General features: G+C 46.0%; 1 pseudogene; it reads left to right on the forward strand.

The window, feature by feature from the left end:
* The first annotated feature begins 8,482 nt into the window (after positions 1–8,482).
* Positions 8,483–11,035, forward strand: LOC122894507 (annotated as a pseudogene).

The raw sequence follows: 11,035 nt of genomic DNA on the forward strand, positions 1-11,035 counted from the left end.
AAACATACCCATCTATGAAACCATGAACAAATTCTTGAACCCTCTACTGTTTAGGATGTTATGTGTAGTTTTATATCTATATTTGAGCTTTCTCAAGTTCTATATCATATACAGACTTTAGTATCTCCCTCACTTCCTCTTAAATCAGGTTAATTTCACTTAAAAAAAAAAGATTTGATTTATTTATTTATCAGAGAGAAAGAGTGAGCAACTGCAAGCACAACCAGGCAGAGAGACAGGCAGAGGCAGAGAGAGAAGCAGGCTCCCCGCTGAGCAGGGAGCTTGATGTAGGACTTGATCCCAGGACCCTGGGATCATGACCTGAGCCTAAGGCAGTGACTTAATTGACTGAGCCACCCAGGTGTCCCTAACTTCACTTTTTTAAAAAAAATATTTTATTTATATATTTGACACAGAGAGAGGATCACAAGTAGACAGAGAAGCAGGCAGAGAGAGGGGGGAAGCAGGCTCCCTGCTGAGCAGAGAGCCCGATGCGGGGCTCGATCCCAGGACCCTGAGATCATGACCCGAGCTGAAGGCAGAGGATTAACCCACTGAGCCACCCAGGCACCCCCTAACTTCACTTTTAATAAGCCTGCTACTACTACTGTCTCAGGCTCCCCACTTGAAGTTTTGACCTATTTCTTCCCATTTATCTCCGTTGGCCCAACTGTTAACAACATTGAATAGCTTTCGCTCCTTCAACAGGTTCTTCAATTTTTCATCCCTTCTCCCACTCCTTCTGCCATTCCGATAGGTCAAACTTCCATCTTTTCTTGTGTCTGGCTGGCCAGGATGGCTCCCTAAGGCCTCTGCCCCTGCTCGCTCCAGCCTGTGTCCTCTGCGGTTTAGCCCATTCAGTACGAAACCATTTATTTTCTGTGGCTTTTAACATGCTTCCTTGAAGGCTTGAGGACACATGGCTTTTCCATATGGCTCTATCTCTCCCTCTACTTCTGACTCTGTTTGGTCAAGGCCCTTCCTACCTTTGCTCCAGCCAGGCTTACCAAGCTTATTTTCCTTCAGACCCGACACACACAATTTCTTTGGTTGGGCATTTCTACTTTCTACATTTCTGCTCTCTGTTCTGTCTTTTTCATTTGAGTTTTCTCTTGTGCCCCCCTTGCCCATTCCCCCTTTCCCTTCTTCCTTTCTTTCATCACCAACTAGCTTCTGAGGGCCTCCCACGTGCTAGTCTTTGGAGATAGAACTGTACTTCCAGCTGAGGCGCATTTCCTGGCCCCACTGGGCTTCTGATCTAGATTAAAATTCCCCGTGTTGCTTATGCTCATTTATGAGCCTATCTCTGCATCTGAGTTTGTTTCACCTGCCTGGGAGCCCTCCTTTTTCCTTCCACCCATCTGAATTGTGTTCATCACTCAAGGCCTGACTCAAGTTTTACTTCATTTTCAGGTGCATTCTCTGAATGCTTCAGTGCACTCCTGTTCCTGAACACCGTTAATCACAGTCCCCTCTGTTTACTTGAGCTTCTAAGTGTTCTTTTGCATGATATGCTAATGGTGTTCTATTCTGGAGAGTGGGCAATATATCTATATTAATATTCACATACATACATAGCTGTATATAGACCTCTATTGCTATGTGTAAAACACTTAGCTCTCCAGATCTTTTCAAAATTCTCTAATCCAGAAAAGTGGAATTGTTTTAATTCAGGGTCCTGGCCTTTTCCAGATTTATATTTCTGTCCGGAGATAAGTGTGACTGTTGTGTTTTCTCATACCACAGTCTTTTCACTGTTCGCTAAAGGCATCTCTACACCTGCAGCCATTTTTCAGATGGTAACAAAATTCTGATGGCTTCATAGTCATTGGTGCATGCCTGGCATGAGGAGGACATAGGATGCGGAAGTGATGTGGTTAACTGCTTGAGCTGCCGAGTAAGGGACACCTGGGCTCGGGGCCCGATCAGCTAGCTCTGTGATCTCTCTCGGTCACACTAGCTCTGTGGCCTTGCTCAGTCACAGTGACTGGTTATATGATCTTGAGTATATTTCTCAACCTCTTTGAATCTCAGTTTTTTTTTTTTTTTACCTATAAAGTGGGAATAAAGTGGTTATAAATCATGGTTAAATGATGTAATATATAGGAAGTAATTAGTCCAGTATCAGGCATATGGTCAATTAAGAAAATAATGATGATATTGTATTTTTAGGATCACTAGCGAACTAGACTAAATAGGCTGAGTTACCAAGTGACTGTCTCCTAAACCTGGTGTCCTGCTATTTACCAGATTTGGGCCTCACCAAAAGACAAACTGCTATAGGTCAGGAGCCTCTTGGACTGCCATGATAGGCTAATCCATGGGCACCAGAAATTTATTTATTTATTTTTAAAAAGATTTTATTTATTTATTTGACAGAGACAGCAAGAGAGGGAACACAAGCATGGGGGGTGGGAGAGGGAGTGGCAGGCTCCCTGCTGAGCAAGGAGCCCGATGCATAATCCCAGGACCCTGGGATTATGACGTGAGCCGAAGGCAGACACTTAAAGACTGAGCCACCCAGGTGCCCCCAGAATTTTAGTGTAGTATACTTTTATGTACTTCTGGTGCACTTCTCGGCCTTTTGGCTAAGATCAAGTGACATGGTATTGGACCTCTAGAGAGACCCCGCCTATGATTTATTGATTCATGATGGGTGTAGTCAGATGGGGGAGTCAGGGTAGAGGGGACAGACAGACTTCTAGCCCACTGCATCTCAATCCAACTTCATTCTGGACTCGATCACAACTTGATCTGCTCTGCGAGGAAGCAGCACATGGCCTCCTCTAGCGATTTTATGAATGGGAGTGAGGAATGGAGGAGAGCCAAAGATAGCAGCTGGGCTATTCTCTTGGACCAGGCAAGATAAAGAAATCTTTTATGGACTGGGTTTTGGGTTTGTCTGGCATACTGCAATCATGCTAGCCCTTCTCCAGTGACCTTGCCCACCCCCACCCCCATCTGTGCCCTCCTTTTAAGTTCTGGGAGGGAGCACAGGCCATGGCACACCTGACAGGGCGGGCAGGGAGGAAGAATGCTCCTCTCCTTGCCCTCTCCAGAACCTTCCAGCCCAGGCAAGGCAGGATATGAGACAGTTGCAGAGGAAATAAAGGTACTCACCTGTGGCTCAGGACCAAGAACCAAACCCGGGCAGCGACAGGGATCACCAGAAACCACACTCTGCTGAGAGCTAGTTACAAGACAGCTATGTATGCCGGAACGCCGCAGGTCCATGGAAGGAGGAGGCTGCATGTGGTCTCACGAAATATAGTTCTGAGGATCAGATTCGCTAGGCATCCCCGGGACAGCCTGGAGGGTGAGGATCCCTGGCTGGGTACGGCGGACATAATCCTGGTAGGGGTTCATTCTCAGTGATTAGCTTTGGCGTTTGGAGGGCCGTCCAATTACCTTGAGAACCAATTTGTCTTATAAAGCCCAAATACTCATTTCCAGATTTCTTCCTTACTAGTACATTCCTCTACCCTTTTCCTGACTTCTGTCCCTTTCTTTGTGGCTGGTCCCATCCACGTGCCCAGTGGTGGACCAGCGAAGGAGGGACAGCAGTGAGGAGACTGGGGAGGCCCATGTGGATGTTTGCTGAGCTCAGACGCCCCTGCCCGGGGTGGGGGACAGGGGACATCTTTTCACAACTTCACATAGCAACACCTTTGAAGTGGAAAAGAAATCCACCCTTCCTTTGAGGTGCTTTTTGTCATATTGCTTTCCTCTGGCTGGTCGGATTAGTTAAAATTTCATCGGCTTTTCTTAAAAAAAAAAAAAAAAAATCCCTGTTGTCACATCGTGAAAAGAGAGGATATCTCTTGAAGGTGTTTGCCGCCCTCAGAAATAAGAAAAAAAAAGAATCTGATCTGTTCTTATTCCGGACTTAATTTCTCTTGCAAGCTTAAGCTGGTCCAACGATGTGTTTTGAAATGAAAAACTTCATATATATATATATTTTGTGGTTGTTCATGTTTTATTAAAAGAAAAAAAAAATAAGAGTGTCTCCCCCCCCCCCGCCCCATTCCAATGTTCTCCCTGTTCTTTGGGGCCTGGGGGCGGGCAGGTTTACAGACTGGTAAAAGACATTCTGAAAACCAACTCAAAACAGCAGCAGCCGGGATGAAATTATGAGCCCAGATCAGTAGGGGGCAGTCTGACACAATCTAACAGAGGCTGGTGGTCTAATAAAACATCAGAAACAAGGCTCTTTGAGACAACAAAGGCCAAAATTGTGCTAAGAGCTGTAAATCTTGCATGCTAAATTCCTGTGTAAGAGACAGTCGTGGTTGTATCATAATTAAACATGCTACTAAAACATAAATCCCTTACTGATAACTTCTCAGTGGCCTCATTTGCCGTGGAATGAATCAGAGGCTGGTCACCCGTGAGCAATCACTGAAAAGATTTCTGATGTGTTCAGTACAGACTCATCTTTTGTGTAACAAAAGCAACAAAAGGAAGGTAAATCATCATCGGCATTGCCACGGAACATTCCGTAACTGTCTTTATGAATGTGTGGCTCTGTTGGTGCCAAAGGAGGGGATTTTTAAAAAAAATTTTTAATTTTTTCGTAAACATATAATGTATTATTAGCCCCAGGGGTACAGGTCTGTGAATCACCAGGTTTACACACTTCACAGCACTCACCATAGCACATACTCTCCCCAATGTCCATAACCCCACCCCTCTCTCCCAACCCCCCTACCCCCAGCAACCCTTAGTTTGTTTTGTGAGATTAAGAGTCTTTAATGGTTTGTCTCCCTCCCGATCCCATCTTGTTTCATTTATTCTTTTCCTACCCCCCAAAACCCCCTACATTGCCTCTCAACTTCCTCATATCAGGGAGATCATATGATAGTTGTCTTTCTCTGATTGACTTATTTCGCTCAGCATAATACCCTCTAGCTCCATCCACGTCATCGCAAATGACAAGATTTCATTTCTTTTGATGGCTGCATAGTATTCCTGAGGGGATTTGAGGGTTGACTTAGCATCTCACAACTTCAAAGGGTGGTGGGTGGAGAAGGAAGACTGTTTACGGGTATTGTCCTAGGTACTTTAAGGCCACCATAACAAAGTCCCACAAACTGAGGGGCTTTAAATCACAGAAATGTATTCTCTCAGTTACATCTCGAAGGATGCTATTTCTTTAAAAAAATTTTTTTTTTAATTTTTAAAAAAGATTTTATTTATTATTTATTTGATAGACAGAGATCACAAGTAGGCAGAGAGGCAGGCAGAGAGTGAGGCAGAAGCAGGCTCCCTGCTGAGCAGAGAGCCCAATGTGGGGCTGGATCCCAGGACCCTGGGATCATGACCTGAGCTGAAGGCAGAGGCTTTAACCCACTGAGCCACCCAGGCGCCCCAAGGATGCTATTTCTAAATCAGGTTACATGTGGGATTAAGGCTTCAGCACAACTTTTTTTTTTTTTTTGCAGGGGTGGGGCACAATTCAGCCCATAACAAGGATATAGATATTTTTGAGTCATTTTGACTTGGCCACACAGCCTTTTACTGTGTCATGGTGTCTTCTAAACTGGGTCAATCAATTCGGTCTTTCCAGAAATTCTAGGCCTTGCTTAGGCTAATTCTTATCAAGGCATAGAAATGATATAAACATAAACATATTGAGTGGTACTTTCCAAAAGTCATTTTCAATGCAACCAATTCTTACCTCAGTCCCTGCTCTGTGCTAGTCCAAATTACTAGGAGGGATGGACCATTTCTGTGTCCTATAAAACTGGATCTTCCTGCTTTCCGACCTGCCTTCTGTATTGGTTATCTATTGCTGCATGACAAGTTACCCCCCAAACCTAGATGCAACAGTTGTTATCTCAGGAGGGTTTCTGAGAGTCAGGAATCCAGGCGCGACTTCCCAGGGCTCTCTGACGTCTGGGCCGCTGAGGGGGTTGCCGTCAAGGGGATGGTTGAGCTCCTACCATCTCAGGACTCCCCAGGAGCAGATCTGCTTCTGTGTTTGCTCACTTTGCTGTTAGAAGGCCTCAGGTTCTCCCTGGCTGTTGGCTGTAGACATCAGTCCTGGTCACAGACACCTCTCCAGAGCCTTCTCTCAACCAGGCAGCTGGCTGGTTTGGAAGACCAAATGACTCTGAGAGGGAGAGTAGGTGAGAGAGGCTGGGCAAGAAGAAAGTCCCCATCTTTTGTAACCTAATCTTGGAAGTGGCCTCACATTACTTTCCCAGTATTCTGTCAGAAGCAAGTTACTAGGCCCAACCCACACTCCAGGGAAGAGGATGAGAGGGGGGCACCGTAAGCAGAAGCTCACTTCCTCATGGTCTCTCCTTTACGCTCTGTCTCTCCTTTACTCTCAAGAAACTGCCACACTCACAGCCCTTCTGAACGCAGATGTGTGGGAAAACGCAGATGTTTTCCACAATTCTGTGACACTGGCTGGGTGTCCCCCAGTGTAACTCAGTTCTGACACCATTTACAATCATACCTCGTTTGACTGTGCCTTACTTTATAACTTGAAGGCTTGTGGCAACCCTGTGTTGGCCGGGTTAGCACTTTTTCCAATAGCACTTGCTACTTTGTGTCTCTGTGACACATTTTGGTATTCATGCAATATTTCAATCTATTTTTTATGGTAAACTGTGATCAGTGATTATGACTCCCTAAAAGCTCATATGATAGTTAGCATTTTTTTTTTTTTTTAGCAGTGAAGTATTTTTTAATTAAGGAATGTAAAAAAAAGTTAAGGACATAATGCTACTGCACACTTAATGAACAGACTACAGTATTGTGTAAACATAATTTCTATATGCACTGGGAAACCGAAAAATTCATTTGACTCTACTGTGATATCTGCCTTACTGCTATGGTTGGAAGCCAAAGCCATAATACCTCCAGGGTATGCCTGTAAGATGGTTTCAGATCCATCAGGTTAAGGTTAAGGGCTCAGTTTCACCAGAGAAAATGACGGGGTTTTCAGGAGCCAATCACAAATCCAGGTTGTTACCTATGCTTCCGTCCAATCAGCTATAAATCAAAAGTTCACACCACTTCCTTCTCCGGTTTAATTAACTTGGTAGAGAGGCTCCCAGAACTCAGGAAAGCATCTATTTACTAGATTATTGGTTTTTGGTAAAAGGCTACAACTCGAGATGCCTGGGGGGCTCAGTCAGTTAAGCATCTGCCTTTGGCTCAGGTCATGATCCCAGGGTCCTGGGATGGAGCCCCACATCGGGCTCCCTGCTCAGTGGGAAGCCTGCTTCTCCCTCTGTCTGCCACTCTGCTGCTTATGCTCTCTCTCAAACTTTCTCTCTCTCTATCTCTCTGACAAAAAAATAAAATTTTTAGAAGATTTAAGTTAAAAAAAATAGAGGCTATAACTGAGGAACAGCTAGGTGGAAGAGATGACTTGGGTGAGGCGTGTGGGCTGGGCAGGGGCAGAGCTCCCATGATCTCTCCAAGGTGCCATCTCCCAGCACCTCCACGAGTCCACGAGTTCCCACATTCTTTTTTTTTTTTTTTTTTAGATTTTTATTTTATTTATTTATTTCACAGAGGGAAATCACAAGTAGATGGAGAGGCAGGCAGAGAGAGAGGGAAGCAGGCTCCCTGCTGAGCAGAGAGCCCGATGCGGGACTCGATCCCAGGACCCTGAGATCATGATCTGAGCCGAAGGCAGTGGCTTAACCCACTGAGCCACCCAGGCGCCTGAGTTTCCACATTTTTAAGTTCTCTGAATTTCATCCTTTTGGGTTTTTTGGAGGTGACTTTCTTACAGTAGGCATGGTTGATTAAATCATTGGCCATTGGTGATTGAATTGGTCTCTAGCCTCTCTTTCTGGAGCTGGGATGGGGCTGGAAGTTCCTATCCTATAATCAAGTTTGGTTCCCCTGGCAAACAGCCCCCATCTTGAGGTTACCTAGGGGTTTTCTCTTAATCATCTTCTTAATATAAAGTAAGGTGTGGTTGGAAGGGGTTTGTTCTGAATAACAAAAGATACCTTTATTACTCTCATCGCTTAGGAAATTCCAAGGGTATTAGGAACAAGGGTATTCCCCATGTTCAGAACATGGGGAAGACCAAATGTGTACTTCTTATGAAGTCATGTATAAGTCACAATATCACAGCACTCAACATGAGGAAGAAGGAACTGCTGGGAACCATTTTAGAAGCTGCCCATCATGTCCTCCTACAGTATATTGGCTAACCATTTTGCAGAGTGACCCAGTTAAAATATACATCAGTCACAACTCACTTCTGCTCAAAACCCTCCAATGGCATCGCATCACTCTTAGAGTCTGAAGTCCCTACCCAGGCCTAAGTGGTTTGGCCCTAGGTGTCTCTCTGATCTCACCTCCTTTAATTTCCCTTCTTCCACCGCTTTACTTCAGCCTGTGTCCTCTGACGTGATGTACTGACCCCACTTGGGACTTTGCCCTTGCTCCTCTGTCTGACCAAGCCGGGTGAGGGGCCTCTGGTGGTACACAGTCTGGGAAAGAAGACCGTATGACCTCAAGGAACCAGCTTTCTGGGCTGGAGGCAGAGGAGGAAGAGGAGTTACCAGATGACTTCTGGAGGCTTCATGAAGGATTCTGGAGATGCTGAGATCAAGAGGACAATCCGACACAGTGGGCAAGGTGGGCCTTGGCTTTGACGTCAGTGCAGAGAAGCCAAAGAGCCAAGAAGGAAGCACTGAGGAGTCACCAGACCTGTGAGGGGCCTCCCGAGAACTCGAGTCCTCCAAAGATCAACACTGCTGGCAGCTCTCAGAAGGCCCTAGAAGAAAAGGCGCTGCTATGGTCAGGACTGGAGGGTGATGGCTCTGATGCTCTAAAAGTCCATGTGTCAATCTCTTGAGCGCACACACAAATGTTCCCTAGGGTCCAGGAGAGGCAGGGCCAGTCCCGGCGGTGAAAGAGACTCCCTTGTGAGTGGCCGCTGATGGAGGAAGAGCTGCTCAGGGAGGCCAACATCACAGAGGGCCATGACATACCTTTATCAGAGACGACATGTTGTCACCACCCTAACATGAGTTCGCTCCTTGGTGAGTTACAGATATACACCAGGTGGAGTTGTCACACAAAGGAGACTTTATTTGCAGCAAATAAGGAGATCATGGGATATTACTTCCAAAGCCATGACTCCCCAAGCAGGGGTGAGCAGTTTTTTAAATTTAGGGTTTAGGATGAATATTCAGAAAGGGGAGATTTGTGACAGTGGTAAAGGCAGGTGGGTGAAAGGTAGCAAGGCCCACTTATAAAACTTGTCCACGGGGTGCCTGGGTGGCTCAGTGGGTTAAGCCTCTGCCTTTGGCTCAGGTCATGATCCCAGGGTCCTGGGATCGAGCCCCACATTGGGCTCTCTGCTCAGCGGGGAGCCTGCTTCCCTCTTCTGTCTGCCTGCCTCTCTGCCTACTTGTGATCTCTCTTTCTTTCTGTCAAATAAATAAATAAAATCTTAAAAAAAAAAAAAAAAAGAAAACTTGCCCACATATGTATATATACATATCTTTATGTTATATTAATGAAGCTTCTGCTTCTGCTAGGATGGATGTAATGAAGCAGCTGTAACTGTCGGACCAGGTAGAAGGCATTGTGGGCATCCTCTGAGAGCTGGTATAAACTGGACGGTGTCTTGGGTTCCTTATCTCAGATTAGGAATGCAGGGTTAGCTTACTTTTGAAATAGCACTGGGAGTTTTACCACTGATTTATTGTCCGTGATATCCTATTTCCTGGCCTGGGGAAGACTGTTAGTTTTTGCATTCCCTTTGTTCCCTTAAAATCCATAACTACTGTGGTTTTTGCTTTTTTTTTTTTTTTTGTAATTCTGACACCTTCCAGAAACTTCTTTGAGAAGTATTTTTGGGCAAGTAACGCATAGATCATGGGGAATAGCTGGAGGCCTAAAATGACTTCTCTAGTGTCGCAGAAGATAAGTCTCATCTTTCTTTTTCTGGGGACCCCTAACTCCTGCTTAGAGCAGAAGTAGCTCAAGCCTGCCGGAAAGAAGCTGGCTTGCAAGAAGCAGGAGTTCCCAGAGCACAGGATCACTTGTTACTCAGTGACAGTGCCCCCGGCTGGTGGAGCCCGGCCCCAAGGCAGAGAACTTCGGAGAAGCACTTGATCCTGTTTCCACTGCTTCAGCCTTGATGTCTGTGCTGGGGCTGGGTCTGTCTTCTGCCCTGGTCACAGCTCATGTGATGCCATCACTTTTAGTGATGCTGTGTCATTTGAAGAATGGGTTCCCTCAGGGTGGCCCTACAAAGGTCCCTGTTCTGAAGGACTTCTTGTTGACCCATTGCCCAGCCTGGTCCTGGTGCAATGGAACCAGCGTGAGTTTGCTCCTTGGTGAGTCATGGAAACTGCCACAGATGACTTGTCACACAAAGAAAACTTTATTTGCAGCAAATAATATCAGAGGAAGGGGGATGAATGGGTACCATTTGTTTAGGGTTAGGATGAATATTCAGAGAGGGAAGACTTCTGGTGGTATGTGGAGGCCAGTGTAAGGTCGTGCCTGAGCCTCAAAGAAACACGCCTAGACACATTGTATGGTTATGTAAATGAGGCTGATGCTCCTCCATGGGCAGATATTTTAGTATTATGATGAGGTAAAGGCTGCCATCCCATGGGTTACTTCCCAGTCCATCTGCATAAGCTCCAGTCAGGGGTTTAGCTCAAACTGCCTGGGTGGTCTGAGGTGGGCTGGCTCCAGGCCTTGTCAGGGGATTTGCCATCACATGAGGAGTGGTTTTGGGTTTTATTTGTCTGAGTTAGAAGGTTAACCAGAAAGAAAAGCTCAAGAAAAGCGGTTAGTGAGTATAGGCAGGTGGGCAATGAAGGTCGAGCTGGTAGACACTGGAACCTGTTAGAGACATAGCTTATGCCCCTGCTTGACCTTCAAGATCATCTTTGAGGCCTGCAAGAAAGGCATCACTGCCCACATGCTGCGGCCACCACCTGGGCCCTGGGCCCTGGGCCACCGCCTCCTGAGTGCCTCCCTGCTCTGGGCCCTGACCTTGTACCAGGGCGCTGTCAGCCGACGAAGATATGTCTAG

The sequence above is a fragment of the Neovison vison genome, chromosome 13, assembly GCF_020171115.1.
Source record: "Neovison vison isolate M4711 chromosome 13, ASM_NN_V1, whole genome shotgun sequence".
NCBI lineage: Eukaryota > Metazoa > Chordata > Mammalia > Carnivora > Mustelidae > Neogale > Neogale vison.